This window comes from Chiloscyllium plagiosum, unplaced genomic scaffold (assembly GCF_037043375.1).
Source record: "Chiloscyllium plagiosum isolate Xiang-an unplaced genomic scaffold, Cpla_swu_hap1 HiC_scaffold_20, whole genome shotgun sequence".
Lineage (NCBI taxonomy): Eukaryota > Metazoa > Chordata > Chondrichthyes > Orectolobiformes > Hemiscylliidae > Chiloscyllium > Chiloscyllium plagiosum.
Window position 1 is genome coordinate 53,904,702 of NW_028270158.1, and position 21,181 is coordinate 53,925,882.

The following is a 21,181-nucleotide window of genomic DNA, read 5'->3' on the forward strand; positions in this document are numbered from 1 at the left end:
AAAGAGTGGTAGTTAGTGATGGACATTTGTAACTAATCCTCTTATTTGAATTTGTTCCCTCCAATACTTTTGCATTCCCTCTGGATTTCTACGTGAGCATCAAAACTGAGTCTGGTACCGCTTGTACCTGATCTGACACAGCTTCCTCTTTTCAATCTTCTGTGGTATATCATGATCATTCCTCCTATCTCTGTCCTTCTTTGCAAACCCTCCTCACTCCAGTCCCCGCTGACTGTATATCTACAGTAGCTTGGCCTGACACTTTGGAATTCTCTCCATCATACTTGCTGTCTGTCTGTTTTGAATTCATTCATGGGATGTGGGCATCAATGGCAAGACTAGCATTTATTGTCCATTTTACAAAGGTGATAATGAGTCATCTTCTCCAACCGCTGCACTCTGTGTTGTGTAAGTTCTGACTACTCAAACCTCTGAATACAAAGGGGACTCTAAGGTCCCTTTCCAGGGGGATTCTAACCTCCCTTTCCAAGAATTTATGGTTCTGAAAGCGAACTTGGTGTACAAGTGTGTAAGTGTGTAATTACCTCAGAGATTCTGTCACTACAGAGTCCTAGGGGATGAGATGTTGACTGAGTGATAGGTTAAGGAGAGAGAGAGATCAAGGTAAATCTTACCTCGTGGGCCTGTCTGACTCATGTTATCATCATGCAGACAATCACTTACTCATGCTGTCTGGATGCTCTAGATGTTGGAATCCTGCCTCTGTCACCAAATGTTAGATTCTTTTTCTTGAGATTCTTACACACTTGATGCAACTGCAATATACCAACATCTGTGAACAGCCAGGTTTGGAGGATTTGAGCTACAGGGAGAGGCTGAACAGGCTGGGGCTGTTTTCCCTGGAACTTGGAGGCTGAGGGGTGACCTTACAGAGGTTTACAAAATTATGAGGGGCATGGATAGGATAAATAGACTTTTCCCTGGGATCGGGGAGTCCAGAACTAGAGGGCATAGGTTTAGGGTGAGAGGGGAAAGACATAAAAGAGACCTAAGGGGCAACCTTTTCACGCAGAGGGTGGTACGTGTATGGAATGAGCTGCCAGAGGATGTGGTGGAGGCTGGTACAATTGCAACATTTAAGAGGCATTTGGATGGGTATATGAATAGGAAGGGTGTGGAGGGATATGGGCCGGGTGCTGGCAGGTGGGACTAGATTGGGTCGGGATATCTGGTCGGCATGGACAGGTTGGACCGAAGGGTCTGTTTCCATGTTGTACATCTCTATGACTCTAAGTACTCCCATAGTACTGCCAGGGAGGATTTCTAGGATTTTCACTCAGTGACAATGAAAGAATGACAATATATTTCAAAATCAGGATGGTGCGTGGCTTGAAGGGGAACTTTCAAGTTGTGTTGTTCCCATGTATCTGCTCCACTTGTCTTTCTTGATAGTAGAGGTCAGAGTTTTGTAAAATGCTGTTGGAGGAGCCTAGCCAATGGTTGCAGTGCACCTTGTCGATGGTTCACGCTGCTAGTAATGTGTGTTCATGGCGACAGGAGTAGATGGTTTGAGGTCATACACATGGTCAAGATTAGAGTGGTGCTGGAAAAGCACAGCAGGTCAGGCAGCATCCGAGGAGCAGGAAAATTGACATTTCGGGCAAAAACCATGAAGGGCTTTTGCCCAAAGCTTCGATTTTCCTGCTTGTTGGATGCTGCCTGACCTGCTGTGCTTTTCCAGCACCACTCTAATCTTGACTCTGATCTCCAGCATCTACAGTCCTTACTTTCGCCTAGTCATATACATGGTGCTGATTGAGCAGTTGCTTTGCCCTGGATGGTGTCAAGCTTCTCGAATGTTGTTGGAGCGGCACCTATCCAGGCAAGTGAAGAATATTCCATTATGCACTTGACTTAGCTCCTGAACTCCAGTTAAATTTATACCTTGCTGCCCACCTGAAACACTTCCAAAAATAGTACTTCCTCATCTCTGACAAGTGCCTTCAGCAATTCCCTCCAATTCTTTGCGGATCTGTCATTGTCATTTTGGAAGAACAAATAAGAATGCGGAATACAGGGTTAATGGTAGGGTTCTTAGTCAGGTGGAGGAACAGAGGGATCTTGGGGTCTATGTACATAGATCTTTGAAGGTTGCCACTCAGGTGGATAGAGTTTGTAAGAAGGCCTATGGAGTATTATCGTTCATTAGCAGAGGGATTGAATTCAAGAGTCGTGAAGTGATGTTGCAGCTGTACAGGACTTTGGTTAGGCCACAGTTGGAGTACTGTGTGCAGTTCTGGTCGCCTCACTATAGGAAAGATGTGGAAGCTTTGGAGAGGGTGCAGAGAAGATTTACCAGGATGTTGCCTGGAATGGAGAGGAAGTCGTACGAGGATAGGTTGAGAGTTCTCGGCCTTTTCTCGTTGGAACGGCGAAGGATGAGGGGTGACTTGATAGAGGTTTATAAGATGATCAGAGGAATAGATAGAGTAGACAGTCAGAAACTTTTTCCCCAGGTACAACAGAGTGTTACAAGGGGACATAAATTTAAGGTGAAGGGTGGAAGGTATAGGGGAGATGTCAGGGGTGGGTTCTTTACCCAGAGAGTGGTGGGGGCATGGAATGCGCTGCCCGTGGGAGTGGTGGAGTCGGAATCATTGGCGACCTTTAAGCGGCATTTGGATAGGTACATGGATGGGTACTTAATCTAGGTTAGAAGTTCGGCACAACATCGTGGGCCGAAGGGCCTGTTCTGTGCTGTATTGTTCTATGTTCTATGTCCTATGTCTCTTCCTTCTTTCATTATTGGCAGTTGTCCCTAAAACTTCATGGGTGTGTTTTTCAGATCATATTGCAACTTATTCAGTTTCTTTCGGGAATTATGATAGTTTCCCAACAAATTTGTGTTACCAAGCCAGCAAAACTTCCCCACCCTCATCGAATTTCAGCTTGCGCACAACAAAATTTATAAGGCTTTGATTAGGACACACTTAGAATATTGTGTTCCATTCTAGTTGCCATATTACAGGAAGAATATGGAGGCTTTGGAGAGCACGCAGAAGGGTGGCATGGTGGCTCAGTGGTTAGCACTGCTGCCTCACAGTGTCAGAGACCCAGGTTCAATTCCATCCTTGGGCGACTGTCTGCATGGAGTTTGCACATTCTCCCTGTGTCTGCCTGGGTTTTCTTCAGGTGCTCTGGTTTCCTCCCACAATCCAAAGATGTGCAGGTTAGGTGAATTGGCCATGCTCAATTGCCCACTGGGTAGGTTATTAGTCAGGGGTAAATATTTAGGGTACGGGTGTGGGTGGGTTACTCTTCGGAGGGTCGGTATGGACTTGTTGGGCCATAGGGCCTGTTTCCACACTGTAGGGATTCTAAAGGTGTTTACCAGGATGCTGCCTGGATTAGTGTGTATGAGCTATAAGAAGAGGTTAGAAAAAATGTATATTGTTTTCTCTGGAGTGGCGCAGGCTGCGGAAGGACTTGATAGAAGTCCATAAAATTATAAGATGCATATACAAGGTTGGTGGTCAGAACTGTTCCCCCAGAGTTGAAATGCCCAATATGAGGGGGCATGCATTAAGGTGAGAGGGGGAAGTTTGAAGGAGATGTGAGGGGTAAATTTTTACACAGAGAATGGTAGGTGTCTGGAACACACTGCCAGGGTGGTGGTGGAGGAAGATGCTATACGGATGTTTAAGGAACTTCTGGATGAGCACATGAATATGCAAGCAATGGAGGAATGTGGACCAAGGGCAGGCAGAAGGGATTAGTTTAATGTGGCATCATGTTCAGCACAACATTGTGGGTAAATTCACTTGGTAAGTGAAATAACCAAATAATCACCAGAAGCTGAAATATTTAACAGCCTTTAAGGGCCAGCGTAAGATTTATTGCAGCAGCAAAATTTACCCTGGTTCAGCATGTCACAATATTAGATGCTTATTATAATTAAATTTTAATGAGACAAGAGAGAGATTATCTCTACACCAAATTACTTAATTTTCATGAAATTCATGAGAATCGGTGCTAAGTTAATTAGGGCTGTGCCTGTGTGATTTGTGTGGGTGGTGGGAATGTAGGAAGTTTATGCGCTGTTAGAACCAATAGCCTGAAATGACAGATCTGTGATTGGAGTGACAGTCGCACACCACTTAAGTTGAGTCTTCGAATGAAAGCAGGCGAAATCAAATGTGAGACTGACCCAGTATTAAATAGTTTTCTGCTCCCTGTGTCAAGTAGTCATTTTAGGTTTGTCATAATTGTTAGAAAGTTGTTGTATGCAGCTTATTTGAAGCAAGCACGATTCTTTTTACTTCTATGTTTTTGTTACCAAATTGCCAACCGAATATTCTGAACTCTCGTAGGATTTTCAAGGAGCTTGTATATAATGGCCACATCTGCAAGGAGTCCCATTGCACTTGGGGAACTGCAACCCAACAAGAAGCCTTCAAGGAAGCCTGACAATCAGCAAGCACAGGACTAATTGCTCACAAAATATTTTGCCTGCACTGCGTACCTCATGGTGAACTTCATCTTCTCTGAGGAGGCTGTGACAACTGTTTGCTTATTAACTTTTTGACGGGGTGGTTGGATAAGCTGGCCTTTATTAATGCCAGGGATTCATGCTGTTAAATTAAACAAAACATTGCTCTTGCAGTGCTGCTAATAACGTGGCCCCCAAATGAATAAATTCCTCACTACCAGGCAGCAAGCTGATTACTGAAGCAAAGCGATTTTATTGAAATGAAGAAAGGATGTTAGAAAGGATCCTTTCAGCAAGCAAGGATTTCCACCAACGTTTGCCAGCTAACTTTGAGCAACAATTCATATATCATTCTGGCACTAAAAGTGGAAGCAGCTACTCTTCACAGTTATACGCCATTCTGCTGTCTACTTGTGTGCTGTCATGAAATTTTACTGTTGCTCACTAAGATGCTTACATCGACATTTGGAGAATCCTCCTCTGTCCTCCACAACTGTGAGGCTTTTTTTCAGAACCTTACAGTGCAGAAAAAGGCTATTCAGCCCTGACACGAGAATTAGGAGTGAATGTAGGCCATTCAGCCCTTGTTATTCAGTAAAGGTTGACTCAAAAAGAAGCAGAGGGTTCCTACATGCAACTGGTAAGTCCTTTCAAGCACTGCTTGTTGGCCAGGAACATCAGGAGAAATGGTGTTCCCACCTGAAGCAAACTGATTGACCTCTCTATCCCCCTCGCTACAGACTGCCAGCATTCTGCCAGCATGATCAATGACTCTCACCCCAAATCTCCAAAAAGCTCATTGGTCACCCTTCAAAACTCTCTATATCTACCTTCCTTTCATTATGTCCATTTCTGGAATCTTTGGTGTCGCAACTGCTGGATTTGTCACTTCCTGGATTGTAATAATATTTAGATCCATGCATACTAGTAAACAAATAATAGGTAGTCCATCTAATTCAATGATGTGAAAGGTTTCAGGTGCCCATCCTGAGGCCCTTGTTTTTTTAGTTGCATCAGCAGAGGACTACAGAACTAATTATGCTTCAGTGCAGGTTTTGTGACCTTTAGTTTCGGTTGGAGTTGTAACTTCTGCTCTGAACTTGGACAATTGATTAACAACTTGTTAGGAAACAGACATTTTATTACTATCATATTGCTGTCATCTTTTCAGCCTTTCATATCTATTTACTGCTCAATAACTAGCTGTCATGACTAACGTTTAGTATCTGATCGCTGTGACAATGCCCTTGGCTTTATGTACTTTAGTTAGTGTAACGTATATCACAAAATTTTGGGTTTTGTTGAGTCAGATGCCTTGAAGTGTATTTAAAATATTAACAATTTGCAAAGTATGATATTGCAGATTTCCACACATAGTCTGAATTCTATGCTTACTGATGTTATAGCACATTGCAAACATGTAGCTTATTGACAACATACTAAGCAAGTGCCTGAGGGCGAGGAATGTCACATTTTGTGATGACAATGGACTGTCTTAAAGGTGCATTTCCTGTATGGTCTAGAATCAATGCCAAAATACAACAGCAGCAAACCTAACCTCTTTCAGTCTGTGACTTTTGTTGCAATATCCACTTTTTAAAAAAATGCTCCTGCACTGCATGGAGTTAAACTCAGAGTGGATCCAGATGCCTGTGGTAGTCTACCAGAGCAATTAGCCCTGCCCCAACTGTCTTGAAAATTATGCTGCAAATATTGGGATCAGTGCCTCAGCAGAAATCCAGGTGTTTCTATACATAGTCACCATTTTAAAGGTCACCTCCCCCACGTTCAACTTACAGAAGCTTTGAAATTCAATCCTGAGTAATTAGCTCTAAACTTTGCTTAATCTTTGTCATGATTATATGAGGTGGTAGATTCATCTGCACTGAAAGCTCAGAGATGGCAAAACTCATGCATCCCTGCCTTAGATTGAACAGCACCTTCTGATCAACATTTCAAAATGGAAAGGATTGCTCTCAATCCTCCAACAGAGCAAAAGGCAAACAACTTTTCATAGAAGCCATACAGTGTGGAAGCAGGCCATTTGGCCCATCAAATCCATACTCACCCTTCAAAGAGCATCTTAGCCAGAGTCACACCCCATCCTATTCCCTGGAATCCTGCATTCTCCATGGCTAATCTACCTTGCCTGTACATCCCTAGACACTATGAGCAATTTATCATGGCCAATCCAACTATGCATCTCATCTTGGAATTGTGGGTAGAATCCCAAGCATCCAAGGGGACCCATGCTGATGCGGAGACAGCATGCAAACTCCACACAAACAGTCACCCAAGGGTGGAATTGAACCCAGGTCACTGGTGCTGTGAGGCAACAGTGCTAACCACTGTGCCACCATGCCTTATAACTGGGCCATCAGTGGATACAGATGGATGGAGGAAGAGCATCTGTGATCTGTGTTGTGGGCATGTATTGAATGGAGAGTAATTGTCTGAGGCTTGTCATTCGAAAGTTGGAATGGGTCTTGATGCACTGTAACTGCAGGTTTGAGTGGAGAATAGGTAATCCTTTGACTGGCAAGTGGGGTTGAGATTCTGTTGGAACGCTGGAATGGGGCAATGACAACAGGGCAGAAAGTTGAGGGCTTTGCTCTACATTGAACTATGTGCCACCTGATCTGGAAGCAATTTAATGACCACGGACAATATCCCAAACCCAACATTCACATTTCTTGATGAACGTGAAAATTACAAGAAAATATTGAAACAGCATTCCAAAGGCCTGCTAAATGCCTCCTATTGTTGTACAGTAGAATAATGAGGCTTATTACCTACAAGCTGTTTGAAAAAGGAAAATTATGTGAAAGATATTCGTCAAAATTAGGGTTAACATCAATTTATCTGCTTTCCAAACATAGCAATTACAGCCCCATAAAAATGCAGCCTTTTGACCTTAAACTCCATCTCAAAATTGCAGCTGCTAAACAGACAGAAGAGTATGTCACTGTTCAGGAGCTCACAGAACAGAACCATTTCTGTGTCTCTGGGCAGATAATTCTCTGCCTAATTACCCTCCAGTGACCTCAGCTGACTCAATGTAGTCAGTCAGGCCACTTGAGTTTGTTGCTGGATATGGTACTTAAAAAGCAAATGCTCCTTCTGTTTCGATATCTGTAGGGAGTAATAACTTCTGTAAAGAAATTCAAACTGACAGCCGAAGCATTGACACAGATTCATGTTTTAAGACTTTTCCTGTAACAAACGGGCTAGAAGATGTTTGTCAGTGGCTTACACATCAAACTATGAACAGAACCTTTCCCTTTTACTTTCAACACAACAGGAAAGATATTTAATTCAACCTCTTAAGCAGTAATCAAATTGCCCTGAACCTAGTCCAGTATAGTTAAAGGAATGCCTAGATTTACTTCCATTTCTGTTCTTTCCAGGCCTGGTAACTTTTAACTCCAGAACTATAACGCTGAAGTTTTTTTCCCCTGAATATTCTTCCTCGAGAACAATGTAGGCTAAACTTGCAGCCTCATTTCAAATATTTGCAAATTTGATTGTTTCAGCCCAAGCATAAGCTGACATCTGCATTCTTGTGGGGTGAAAAATAAAAATTTCTAGCTGTTCCTCTACCTTGGATCCAGGCAGACTACCTATTTCTATGAGTTTCAGGGATATCTTGGCAACTGTTTTCAACCTCACAGTCCATTACCGTGGCAATGCAAATCATATGGGCCTTGTATCCAGGAATCCTTGAACTCTCTTACCTTAGAAGTAAACAGAGTACACAACTGTTTACAATCGAACATTGTCAACATCTTCTTTCAAGACTAGCAGTTTAATCACTGTAAGCACAGACATTATCATTGTCTCCGAGTGGGAAACAAATTGCACCTTCCTCCCCTAAACAATCTGAGCTTCCCTTTAATCTTTGACAGCATATCACCGGGGCCTGTTATTAGACAAATTTTAGAACAGGTCTCATGAACCCCTTCATTTTATTCTGAATTAAAGAAACATCTCTGACCTCATTTTTGTAGCAAATCATTTAAGTATGATCTCTTCACCCAGAGAATGGTGAGAATGTGGAACTTGCTGCAACATGGAGGAGATGAGTTGAACAGCATAGCTACATTTCAGGGGAAAGTGGATAAGTACATGAAGAAGAAAGGAATACAGGGTCATGTCATTAGAGTGAGGTGAAGTAGTGAGGAAGGGGGCTCACTACTTCACCTGTTAGCACTGGTATGAGATTGTTGGGCAGTCTGACCTAATTTTGTGCTGTAAATTCTGTGTAAGACAATGTAACTGCAATAAAGGAAAAGTAAATGAATTTTGTCTAGTGTACCAAAGGGCGAAAGGTGCCTTCTGATAAGCTCAAAACCTAAAGAGGAAAGAACAGACTGGACAAAGGAAATTGTAAGATAGGACTGAGTGTGCAAAACTATTGAAGCAGAAGGCAATGTGGAGAAGTGTAAGAAATTTAAATATTTTCTGTCTAGTGAAAAACTAAAGGCTGAATTTTACTTAAAATATGATGCATGGATAGCCTCCATTTTTCCACCAAACACCTTTGACAAGGTGCCTCATGGGAGGCTGCTGAGTAAGGTGAGGGCCCATGGTGTTTGAGGTGAGCTCCTGGCATGGATTGGGGATTGGCTGTCTGACAAAAGGCAGAAAGTTGGGACAAAAGGTTCTTTATCGGAATGGCAGCTGGTGACAAGTGGGGTCCCGCAGGGTTCAGTGTTGGGGTCACAGCTGTTCACTTTATATATTAATGATCTGGATGAAGGGACTGGGGGCATTCTGGCGAAGTTTGCTGATGATACGAAGTTAGGCAGTTAGGTAGGTTGTACTGAGGAGGTGGGGAGGCTGCAGAAATATTTAGACAGTTTAGGAGAGTGGTCCATGAAATGACTGATGAAATTCAACGTGAGTAAGTGCAAGGTCTTGCACTTTGGAAAAAAGAACAGGCATGGACTATTTTTTAAATGGTGAGGAAATTCATATAATCAAAGTACAAAGGGATCTGGGAGTGCTAGTCCAGGATTCTCTAAAGGTTGATTTGTAGGTTGAGCCCATGATTAAGAAAGCAAATGTAATGTTGTCACTTATCTCAAGAGGGTTGGAATATAAAAGCAGTGATGTGCTTCTGAGACTTTATAAAGCTCTGGTTAGGTCCCATTTAGAATACTGTGTCCAATTTTGGGCTCCACACCTCAGTAAGGACATAATGGCACTGGAGTGTGTCCAGCAGAGATTCATACGGGTGATCCTTGGAATGGTAGGCCTAGCATATGATGATTGGTTGAGGATCCTGGGATTGTATTCATTCGAGTTTAGAAGGTTGAGGGGAGATCTAACAGAAGCTTACAAGATAATGCATGGCTTAGAAAGGGTGGACACTGGGAAGTTGTTTCCGTTAGGCAGGGTGACTAAGACCCCTGGGCATAGCCTTAAAATTAGAGGGGATAAAATTAGAATGGAAATGAGGAGCCATTTCTTCAGCCAGAGAGTGGGCCTGTGGAATTCATTGCCATGGAGTGCAGTGGAGGCAGGGATGTTGGTTATTTTCAAGGCAGAGATTGATAAATTCTTGATCTCGCAAGGAATTAAGGGCTACGGGGAGAGTATGGGTAAGTGAAATTGAAACACCCATCAGCCATGATTAAATGGCGGAATGAACTCAATGGGCCGCATGGCCTTGCTTCCGCTCTTATGTCTTACGGTCTTATGGTCTAACACCTTATCCAATTCTCATAACATGGACATTTGGTACATCACATACTCATCCACCCATTCTTAGACATATTGAAAACCTTAGGTGGCTATTAAGGACCTCAATTCTCCTCCAGTGCCTAATAGTCTCTGCCACAGGAAGGTGAGCCAGAGTGGGAAAGCTGTTTTTTTCACCAAAGTTGGTGTAAATGCTGGAAGAAAGGTGGTCCATGTTTCTCAAGGGGTATCTGTGTACATCTAGGAATCCCCACCAAGATTGGATTTCTTGCCCACTTTGTATCTTCCCACTTGGCTTCCAAAGTGTGCCTTCACTTCCCTCAGCCCATTCCTTAAAAGAGTGACCAATGCCTCCATTCACCAAAACCCACAATAGCCTTGTCCGGTGATCCATGACACTTCTTTGTGGTTCTCTCTATAGTTCCAGCAGTGCCCTCTATTGTCTCCTGGTGCTGCTGGGATAGCAACAGCATTGGCAAAGAGACTGAAAGGCAACTCTCAAGGTGGGACCTCCATTGAGTGACGTGTGTAAATCCAACTCTCAGCTTGTTGAGGAAAGAAATATTCAAAGGCGTACCGGCCAGAATTATACCAGAATTAAAGAGTTAAATTATGGGCCAGATTCCATTAATCTGGTTTGTATTCATTAGTGTTTAGTTGAGGTGTGAATTAATCTCTGAAACCTGTCCATGAATGATCTATAATGCATGTCAACAATGTGATGGAATACTCTCCACTTGTCTGGATGAGTGCAACACTCAAAAGCCTCAAACTATCGAGAATAAAGCAGCCTATTTGATTGACACCTTAGCCACAACTTTAAATATTCACTCCCTTCACCAAGGACACACTGTGGCTGCTATCCACAAGATATACTGCAGTAACTTAGCAGGCTTTCTTTGACAACAACTTCCAAACCTGTGACCTTTACTACACAGCTGGGCAAGGGTAACAGATGTGCAAGTGTGCTTCCAGGCCACACGCCATCCTGACTTGGAATGATATCAGTTTTCCTTCAGTTTTGTTGGGTCAACATTCTGGAATTTTTTCCTCAAACAGTGCACTGGCAACTCAGGAACTGTTGTTGTCCAATAAGGTGGTTCACTACCATATTCTCAAGGGAATTAGAAATGGGCAACAAGTGCTTGCCTAGCTAGCAAAGCTCACTTCCCAAGGAAGCTTAAAGTTATAAAATAATCAAGATATTTAATATCAAAGGGATTCAATCTAATGGTCATAGAAAAGTTATTTATACTGGATAGCAATAACCTGAAGACAATAGTAGATCATTCAGGAATGAAATTTAGACACCCTTTTTACTTAACAAAAGCAACAACATAATTGGATAAACTAGATCAAACAGGTCTGTTATATACAAAAGGATATGGATCAAAAGGGGGACATGGTACAAATTATATCAATTTGAATATTAGCATTAGTGAAGTATAAACGACTGGTGTACTTAGTAAATGATGCTTTGGATTTTATTTTCTCCTCTTTATGCTTTTCATTCCTACTACAGATGTGATTGTCATTTCTGATTTTAAATTCTGTATATTTTATTTGTCAAGTTAAATTTAAGTGGTAGGTAGAATATGAAGATGAATACTGTGGCCTAATGGTATAAATTAGCTGCTGGTGGATATCAAGGATTTAGTTAATTTCCTTCCACCAAAGCAACTGTTGTACTGTAAAATCTGTGCCTTGTTCATTATGAATTAGTTTCACAAGCGTTGGAATATTTGATCATTCTGTTGCAGAATGACTGCCATGAGAGCAAGAGAATTGTCTGCTTCCATCACCCTCTGTCCATTGACTTTAATTTGTTCAAAACTTTATGTTCTCCCATCCCTGCCGACAATTCCCATCCTTGCTGACAATTCCCATCCTTGCTGATCTTTCCTTTGGTTTGTTGAACTTAATGTCTTAATGTTTGAATTCATTTAAGACCTTAGTGTCTTCCAAAGTTCTACAACCTCCAACCTTTCAATTATTGCTTGTACATGTGGTTCTCCAATTGAGACATATTGTGCATCCGTTCACTATGCCATTAGTGGCAGCAGCATGATGTCTGTACCCCACACACTGGTACACACTGCCGAAACACCTATAAAACTGTGATGTTGTCTACTATTTTTACCAAGCTTTTAATCACCGCTCATGTTTTTGCCACCACGGATCAAAATGTTGTCCTTAATTTTTCCCTCTGTTAAGTAATTTGGAACTTTTTTTGTCTGTATTGAAGCTGCTATGTTGATTTAAGTTTTTCATGTGCCAGGCTTCAGTTTTAAAGTGAGAATTGATTTCTGGAACGCATCACATTTGGCAGATGGATTAAATGTATTTGGGTCTTGCCTTATTACTGCATGTAGAGCATCATGGATTTTGGTGCTAGTATGGATACAGTCTGCTTGTTAAAAACTGTTGCAATTTTCATAACAAAACCCTTGATAATAAATAATTTGTCAGGAAGCCTGCATTTTCGTTCTTGGTTCACTGAATATCCTGCCTCTCTTGATATTGATACTGGGAACAATGCATATGTTGTTCAGTGAAAGCAAATCTACTGTTTGCGGTGGTAAACATTACATATAAGTTTTTACTACATTTTGTCCATTGCAAGCAGAATATTTACTTTCATTTGACACCGGTAGATCTTTGAGGACAAACCCTCTGTAGAATGTTGATTGGATTTCCAGATGATAAGCTAGAAGAACTGAAAATCCTGCTGGACGTTTTGACGATAAACTATTAGTGCAATTCCATAAGGGTTGTTGACAACTTATGAAAAACAAGAACCAGCTATACTTTAGGATGATGGTTAAGTCCTTGTACATGTTGTGAAAGAGATTTACTGGAACGTTACTGATAGATAGATCTTCTGGTTCCCATACATTATAAATAAACACACTTTTGGACTCAAAATGTTGGACCTTAATTGGTTGTGTTTCCTACAACTCTCCATTTACCTGGTGGACTAATACACTATTGGTCAGCACCAATGCAGCAGTAAATGTAGCACCTTGGATGTACCTTCACATCATAAATAATTCTTAATCCTTTTAAAAATATGAAGTGTCTTCAGTTACCTCAGTGGTACACGATGTTTTGTTGGGTGGGAGGAGGGGAAGGAAATTGGTGGCAGGATGACTTTGATATACACCTGGATCAGGAAGCTGAACAACAAACGGGTGAGATGGCAACTAAACAGGCGACATTGTCTGCTGCTTCGGGACAGAAAGTAGCAATGATGATTGATGGCAGCTGCTGTTGTCCCTACCCCTCAGCGCGGATTGGGAGTGAGCAATAGTGTACATGCACGCTGTGCTCCCCCAACACTGTCTGAGAATATAAGCGGCTGTTTGTTTTCATATGAATGGTTAGTCAGTGAGAGTAGCAATTAGAAATCTGCCCGACAGAATGACCACTGTTCCATTGTTATAATAATAGATTGGAACTTTGAAATACTACGGATGTTTTTAGTCCTTAAGTCCAAAATGTATTTTTTGAAAAATGAACTGCTACCAAGACAAAATAATTCAGGCATAAATTCAAAGGCTGTCTGGTAAGCATTCTGTATGTACCAGTGAGAACTAACAGATAAAGGTGTTAAAGATACCTCACACAGAGATGATGTGGAGATGCCAGTGGTTGGACTGGGGTGTACAAAGTTAAAAATCACACGACACCAGGTTATAGTCCAACAGGATTTTCTGGAAGTATAATTGGAAGTGCTTCCAAGTAAACCTTGGACTATAACCTGGTATTGTGTGATTTTTAACTTCATCAAACAGAGAAAGAGCCATTTGAGATAAGGAGACAACCCCCTGCTGAACAGCAAACCACTTTCTTGATTATGTCTCAAAGTGCAGAGTAGCATGCACAAAGTCGGGAGTTAAAAAGACAGTTTCAATTCTACTGATACGTGCTAATAGGACTGAGCATTCTCATGTGTACCAGCCTGGGTTTGAGCATTAGCGTATTGTGAAGGTCACAGTCAAAGAACTATTTCCAAGTCACACCTGTGTTGCATATAAAGGTACTCTCACTTTGAGTAATAGAAAGTGGACAGTCTACAGACACCTCAAGGCGCTAGAGCAGTACCATTCACATTGCCTGCACAAGATCCTGCAAACCCATCTCAACCAGGCCAACATCCCCAGCATGGAGGCACTGACACCCCTGCTTGATTGGCTGTGATGGGCTGGGAACGTCATCTGCATGATCAACATGAGATTCCCCAAGCAGTTCTCTGATCCCAGCTTTGAAACAGCAGATGAGCCCCAGGTGAACAGAGGAAGTGTTTCAGGGAGACCCTCAAGGCCTCAATGGCAAAATGCAGCATTCCCACAGACACCTCTGAATCACTGGGCCAAGAACATCCAAAGTGGAAGAGGAGAACATCCAGGAAAGAGTCAAGCACCTCGAGACTTGCCATCGGGAAAAAGCAGAAGCCAGGCGAAAACAACCTAAAGGGCACACTGCCACACCAACACCCCACCCATCTCTTCCCATGACCACCTTCTGTCCCAAGTGTAGAAGAATCTGGGGAAGCTGCATCGGATTGTATAGCCATCTATGGACTCACCACGAGAGTGGAAGACAGTCATCATTGTCTGCAAGTCACTGCCAGTGATGACTAGAAGTCAGCTAGCTAGCACCTAGACGAAAGGGAACGATGACAACCACAGGACACTATTTCACCTTGAATACTGGAATTCAGTCGCAGTCAAACAGAATCAGAGCTACAGAATCTCAACTAATTTGCAAAATTAATGATAATGAAACTGACTGTTCACCTAGAAAAGTCAATACTACAGGTTGTTCTGCTAGAATGTGTGCTTCGTTGACACAAATTTGCGATTGACAAGTTGAGGACACTGTATCTAAAGCTTGAACCTTTAAAATATGTGTTGATTGTAACGCGAGTACATCGCCAACACTTTAAGTGCTGTTTCTAAAATGTGATTCTTCTACAACGCAGAGCTGCGGAGTTCATAACCATTTGCATTATAGAAGAACTGGTGTACTGATAATCTCCACTGATATGCCCGCAAATGTCAGCTATCCACTCTTTGCAAACAATTCAGAGACTAATGTATATATCTGCTTGTTCCAACTTCTATCTTTTTGGAGTTACCTCTTATTTCTAATGGGGTCTAACTCGATGTGTTTGTTGATAGAGTTCCGGTTGGAATGCCATGCTTCTAGACGCTTTCGTGCATGTCTTTGTTTGGCTTGTCCCAAGATGGATGTATTGTCCCAGTTGAAGTGGTGTCCTTCCTTATCTGTATGTAAGGATACTAGTGAGAGAGGGTCATGTCATTTTGTGGCTAGTTGGTGTTCATGTATCCTGGTGGCTAATTTCCTGCCTGTTTGTCCAATGTAGTGTCCATCTACCACCCCCTGAGAAAAAGAACAGGAAGTGGCTTCACCACAGGAAATTACATCACCAACCCAAAGAAAACCAAACATATAAATAGAAAGCAGGGGTTATCAGCAGTGCTTCGCCTGAGGCCCACTGAAGATGTTACCTCATACGGTGATGAAATGTCTGGAAATGAACCTTCTAGCTCAGTGAGCAAATCTACATCCAGTCATAGAGTCATAGAAATGTACAGCACAGAAACAGACCCTTTGATCCAATTAATCCGTGCTGACCAGATATCCCAACCTAATCTAGTCCCATTTGCCAGCACTTGGCCCAAATCCTTCTTCCTCTTCCCTCTTCCTATTCATATACCCTTCCAGATGCTTTTTAAACGTTATAATCATACCACTTCCTCTGGCAGCTCATTCCATACATGGACCAGCCTCTGCATGAAAAGGTTGACCCTTAGGTTCCTTTTAAATTTTTTCCCTCTCATTCTAAACCTACGGCCTCTAGTTCTGGACTCCCCCAACCCAGGGAAAAGACCTTTTCTATTTGTCCTATCATGCCCTTCATGATTTTATAAATCACTATAAGGACACTCCTCAGCCTCTGGGTGCCTGGTGGCTCAGTGGCTAGCATTGCTGCCTCACAGCACTGGGGACCTGGTTCGATTCCAACCTTGGGTGACTGTCTGTGTGGAGTATGCACATTCTCTCCGTGACTGCGTGGGGTTCCTTCAGGTGCTCTGGTTTACTCCCACAATCCAAAGGTTAGGTGAATTGGTTATGCTAAATTGCCCATAGTGTTCAGGAATGTATAGGTTAGGTGCATTAGTTTGGGGTGATAATAAGGTAGGGGAATAGGTCTAGATGGGTTACTCTTCGGGGGGTCGGTTTGCACTTGTTGGGCAGGAAGGCCTGCTTCCACACTATAGGGATTCTTTGACGCTCAAGGGAAAGCAGCCGCAGCTTATTCAGCTACTCCCTGTAGCTCAAATCCTCCAACACTGACAACATCCTTGTAAATCTTTTCTGAACCCTTTCAAGATTCACAAAGTCCTTCCGATAGGAAGGAGACCAGAGTTGCACATAGTATTCCAAACGTTGCCTAACCAATGTCCTGTTTAGCTGCAAGATGACCTCCCAACTCCTTTATTCAATGGTCTGACCAATAAAGGAAAGCATACCAAACGCCTTCTTCACTAACCTATGTACCTGTGACTCCACGTACAAGGAAATATGAAACTGCACTCCAAGGTCTCTTTGTTCAGCAACACTCCACAGGACTTTATCATTAAGTGTATAAGTCCTGCTCTGATTTGCTTTTCCAAAATGTTCTTGTGTCCTGCGAATAATAAACTTGTTCTTTGTTAACTCAGGGGCTGACTTCTTTTAAAACATAAATTCTTTTGAGTTTGGACAAAGGCATTCACTAGGAAAGGGATACATTTTTAAATAACTCATGATGCAACCAACTGAGACAGTTGGTGAAATATGAAAGGGAACCTGTTCAACTCAGGAGTTTAATGATTTAGGGTATTCTGTCTGCAACCATAACAGGTTGGCGAACCTTGCCTGGGATCTGGTTATAACACAATCATTCAGTGCTGTGCATGGAGCAGTGGCTTCCCCTCAGTCATTCAAAAATCTAGAATTCCCAACATCTGAGGCGGTTCAGCCTGACCCCACTTATGACTCGCCATCCTGTTCCTATTCACAGAGTTTAACTGATTACAGAGCCTCCAATAAGAGATCCAAGCAAATCAACTGCATAAATTTTCAACAGGGTGAAATTTTGAGTTGGGAACATGCCTGTCAATTTCACTACAGGAAAGGGAAGTAAGCAGAATTCTAATTTCCTGAATAGTTTCAGAATCTCAAGTTATACACTACTTCTAGTCTCATAAACTGTTGGCATTATTTTACAAAAAGATTTCATTTGTGAAGATGCCTCTCTGTCATTCATTGATATAGCCCTGCAACTCAATAATGCATGCTTGTGCTGAATTCCACCCAATTGTGGCGTTGACCTTAAATGCAGCCCTCCAAATAATATAACAGGTACAAGGGATGCAGGAGGTCAAATATGTGGAGTTGTCCTCCAGCGAGGAAAGAAATGTTAAAGGATACCACGGAAGTACTCAACAATATAAATAGTTTTGATGGAAGAAATAAGGAGAAACTGTTTCCAGTGGTGAGTTAATGGTAACATTTAACAGAAAACTGAATAAGTATTTGAAGGAAGTAACTTGTGGGATGTTGCTTAATCACTGGGATTCAGTATATAGCTCTATCAAAGTGTTAGCATAAGCACATAGAATCAACTGCCCACATTTGGTTCAACATTATTTTTTGATAGTACGATTTCAAATTGTGTTTGGTTTACTGGCGATAGTTGCACTTATCATGAGATAGATTCTGATGAAGAAGCGAGGAGAAAGTGAGGTCTGCAGACGCTGGAGATCAAAGTTGAAACTTTATTGCTGGAACAGCACAGCAGGTCAGGCAGCATCTAGGGAACAGAAGATTCGACGTTTCGGGCACATGCCCTTCTTCATTCCTGAAGAAGGGCATGTGCCCGAAACGTTGAATCTTCTGTTCCCTAGATGCTGCCTGACCTGCTGTGCTGTTCCAGCAATAAAGTTTCAACTCTGATGAAGAAGCGCCTTGGACCCAGTTAAAACTGGATGCTATCCCAAACGCAATCATATCACCCTCTCCGAACAGGGAGAAAATTATAAAGCCTCTTTGGAATGATTGCACCCCTGCCAATGCTGCATTGTCTTTGTGCTCAACTGCTGTATCAACCTGGACTGTACACTGCAGACTTGACATGCAGTTCCAATCTTTGCCATCAATTCAAATCAATTTGACAGCTTGCTGACATATATCGCTGCTGCTGAACGATAACTCTGGACAATAATTAACCATGTGATGGTGTCAATGTGACAGTTTTAGGAGTCTCAGTAATGTTGCTATATGTTGGGGAAATAAGTTGTCATTTATCTTTACTTTTTCCTTGGAAAATAATTGCTTGATTTAACAGTGTCAGAATCCGTAGAATTTAATTGGAATGCTCCTGCTATAATTTAAAATGAGGGAGACTACCTTTCCTCCAAATTCGATTATAATGATAAATGATAAAGTTCTGAATTTCCATTTCTGTTTAACCACATTCATTATGTAAAGGGAAGTGAGATGCTGATGAATAATGCAGTAGAAACTATTTTGCCCAGCTGGCTACAATGTGGTGAGATGATGCAGTGTTGCTTTATATACAGATTAAACAGGATGCAAAGAGCTTGTCCTACCACGTTACTTGTGCTGTATATATGTAGAGGAGTTGCCAATGTTGGACCAGGGTAGACTAAGTTAAAAATCAAACAACACTAGGTTATAGTCCAACAGGTTTATTTGGAAGCACTATCTTAAAGAACGCTGCACGTTCGTCAGGTAATTATAATCTGGTGTTGTATGAGTTTTGACTATATATTGAAGCTTGTGTCGTGTTTAAGTTGTAGTTTTACATTGTCTGATGCATCACTGTGGCTTTGATTTGTCTTGATTAACAGTTCCTTATACAGTAGCCTATTAAAGGATGAATATATTCATTGGATTTTGTGACTTCATACTTCATTGACTGGTAGGTCTGCAAAGTAATGTCAGAGCTCTATTTAACAGGTAAGAATATCACATCACACATGCAAATGTAATATTAGGATGTCTGCTAAGTCCATGTGCATATTTCAGTAAGAAATATGCTCAAGATAATCTTTTTTACTCTTACAGGCTGATTCAATCTTTGTTACTTTCTTAGCATTTGTAATTTCGGTATATTGGTATTGTCTTTCTCTGCTTCTCTGTGACCATACAGATTGTCCTGAATGTTTTCAATTGACTGTGTTATTCACAGCAGATGGAAGAGTACACATCTGATTGCAGGAGGCCAGGACTTACATTAAGCAACATGCTCAAATGGAGGGGTCCTACCTGTAACTGAGTAACCTGATGCTACTTCCTATAGAGTATAATGATTCAGGAAACCTTTCTCAGTCAGTGCTAAATGTATTTCACAATTCCTATACATCTTATTTATGTGACAGTTGGTAGCTTTTCATTTCTAAGCCAGACAAGTCTGGGTTCAATTGGAACTTGGAATGAAAATCATGGCTGACACTCCAGAGCAGTGCTAGCAACATTCCATCTAAGCCGTGCAGCTGCTCAGAGGCTCTGACACATTCACTTCCCAATCTTCCAGCCACTGCCACACACAAACGTTGGGGAAATCAGAGGGATTCAGTGGATGTTGAGGGAGTGCTATATTGCCAAAGGAGCTATCTGTCAGGCCAAACATAAGGTGTGCCCCTCTCAGGTGGATATAAATGAACTCATGGATCTACTTTGAAAAGGAGCAGGGAATTCCCTGTGAGATCTTATTCTATATTTGGCCCTCATTCACCATCTAAAAACAGACTACCTGGTCATTATCACATCACTGTCTGTGGTCCTGGCTGTGTGAAAACTAGCTGCTGTATTTACTACACCATAACAGTGACTACTTTTCAATAGAAATTAATATAAAGCACTTTGGGAATGGGATTCCCTGAGATCATGGAAGGAATTAAATAATTGCAAACTTTTCTTATTAGCATTAAACAGTCCACCAACACTGATTGCATAAACTCATATAAGAAAGAATGGTTGATTAGCATGAAGCCAGAGGGCTGCAGGTGTTGTTAGGTATGTGCTAGGTTCATCTTAATAGTGAGGGGGGGCAGTGAATATTGGAGAGAAACAAGACTGACCCAGCTGTTTTATGCTTGGTTTAAGTCATGGTGATGGATTGCAATAAACGGAAGACCTGCTAAATTGTGAGAGAATTGCTGTTGCATAGTTATACCATTCTCCTCAACAATTCACCAAAATTGAATAGATACAGTCATAGAGTTTCAGAGATATAAAACATGGAAACAAACCCTTTGGTCCAACTCATTCATGCTGACCAGGTATCCTAAATAAATCGAGTCCCATTTGCCAGCATTTGACTCTCTAAACACTTCCTATTCATATACCCACCCAGACACCTTACAAATGTTGCTTGATGGACTGTAGTTCATTTTTTCATGGAGCTCTGAACTTGAAGTACCATGTGTGGATATGTTTTAACCGCCAATAGTTCCTAACCTCTGGAATTTTCTTCCTAAACCTTTATATGTCTCTATCTCTTTCTTGTCCAGTCATGTGTCCTAATATCTCTGGACTCAGTGTCAAACTCTGCTTGTAAATGCTCCCAAGAAGTGCCATGGAACACTTTTACAATGTTAAAGAGACTAAACAAATGCAAGTTGTTTGACTTATTTTAGACAAATGAACAATTCATGCAGACAGGTTGCATGCCCAGTATTCAAGGTTTGGTGGATCTGGCCTTGGGCTTTGAGAGCACGGAAGCTGACTAAAATTGATCAGACTATTTTAATTTAAGTGTTTAAGATAATTGAATGGTTCCACAGATTCCACAACAAAGGGACATTATCTTAAAATTAGAGCTGTGCTGTTTAGGGATGAAAGCACGAAGTACATTTTTTGTACAGATTGCATCAGAAATGTGAAACTCACTTCCCCACAAAAAAATACTGCTTTGACTGGGTCATTCAA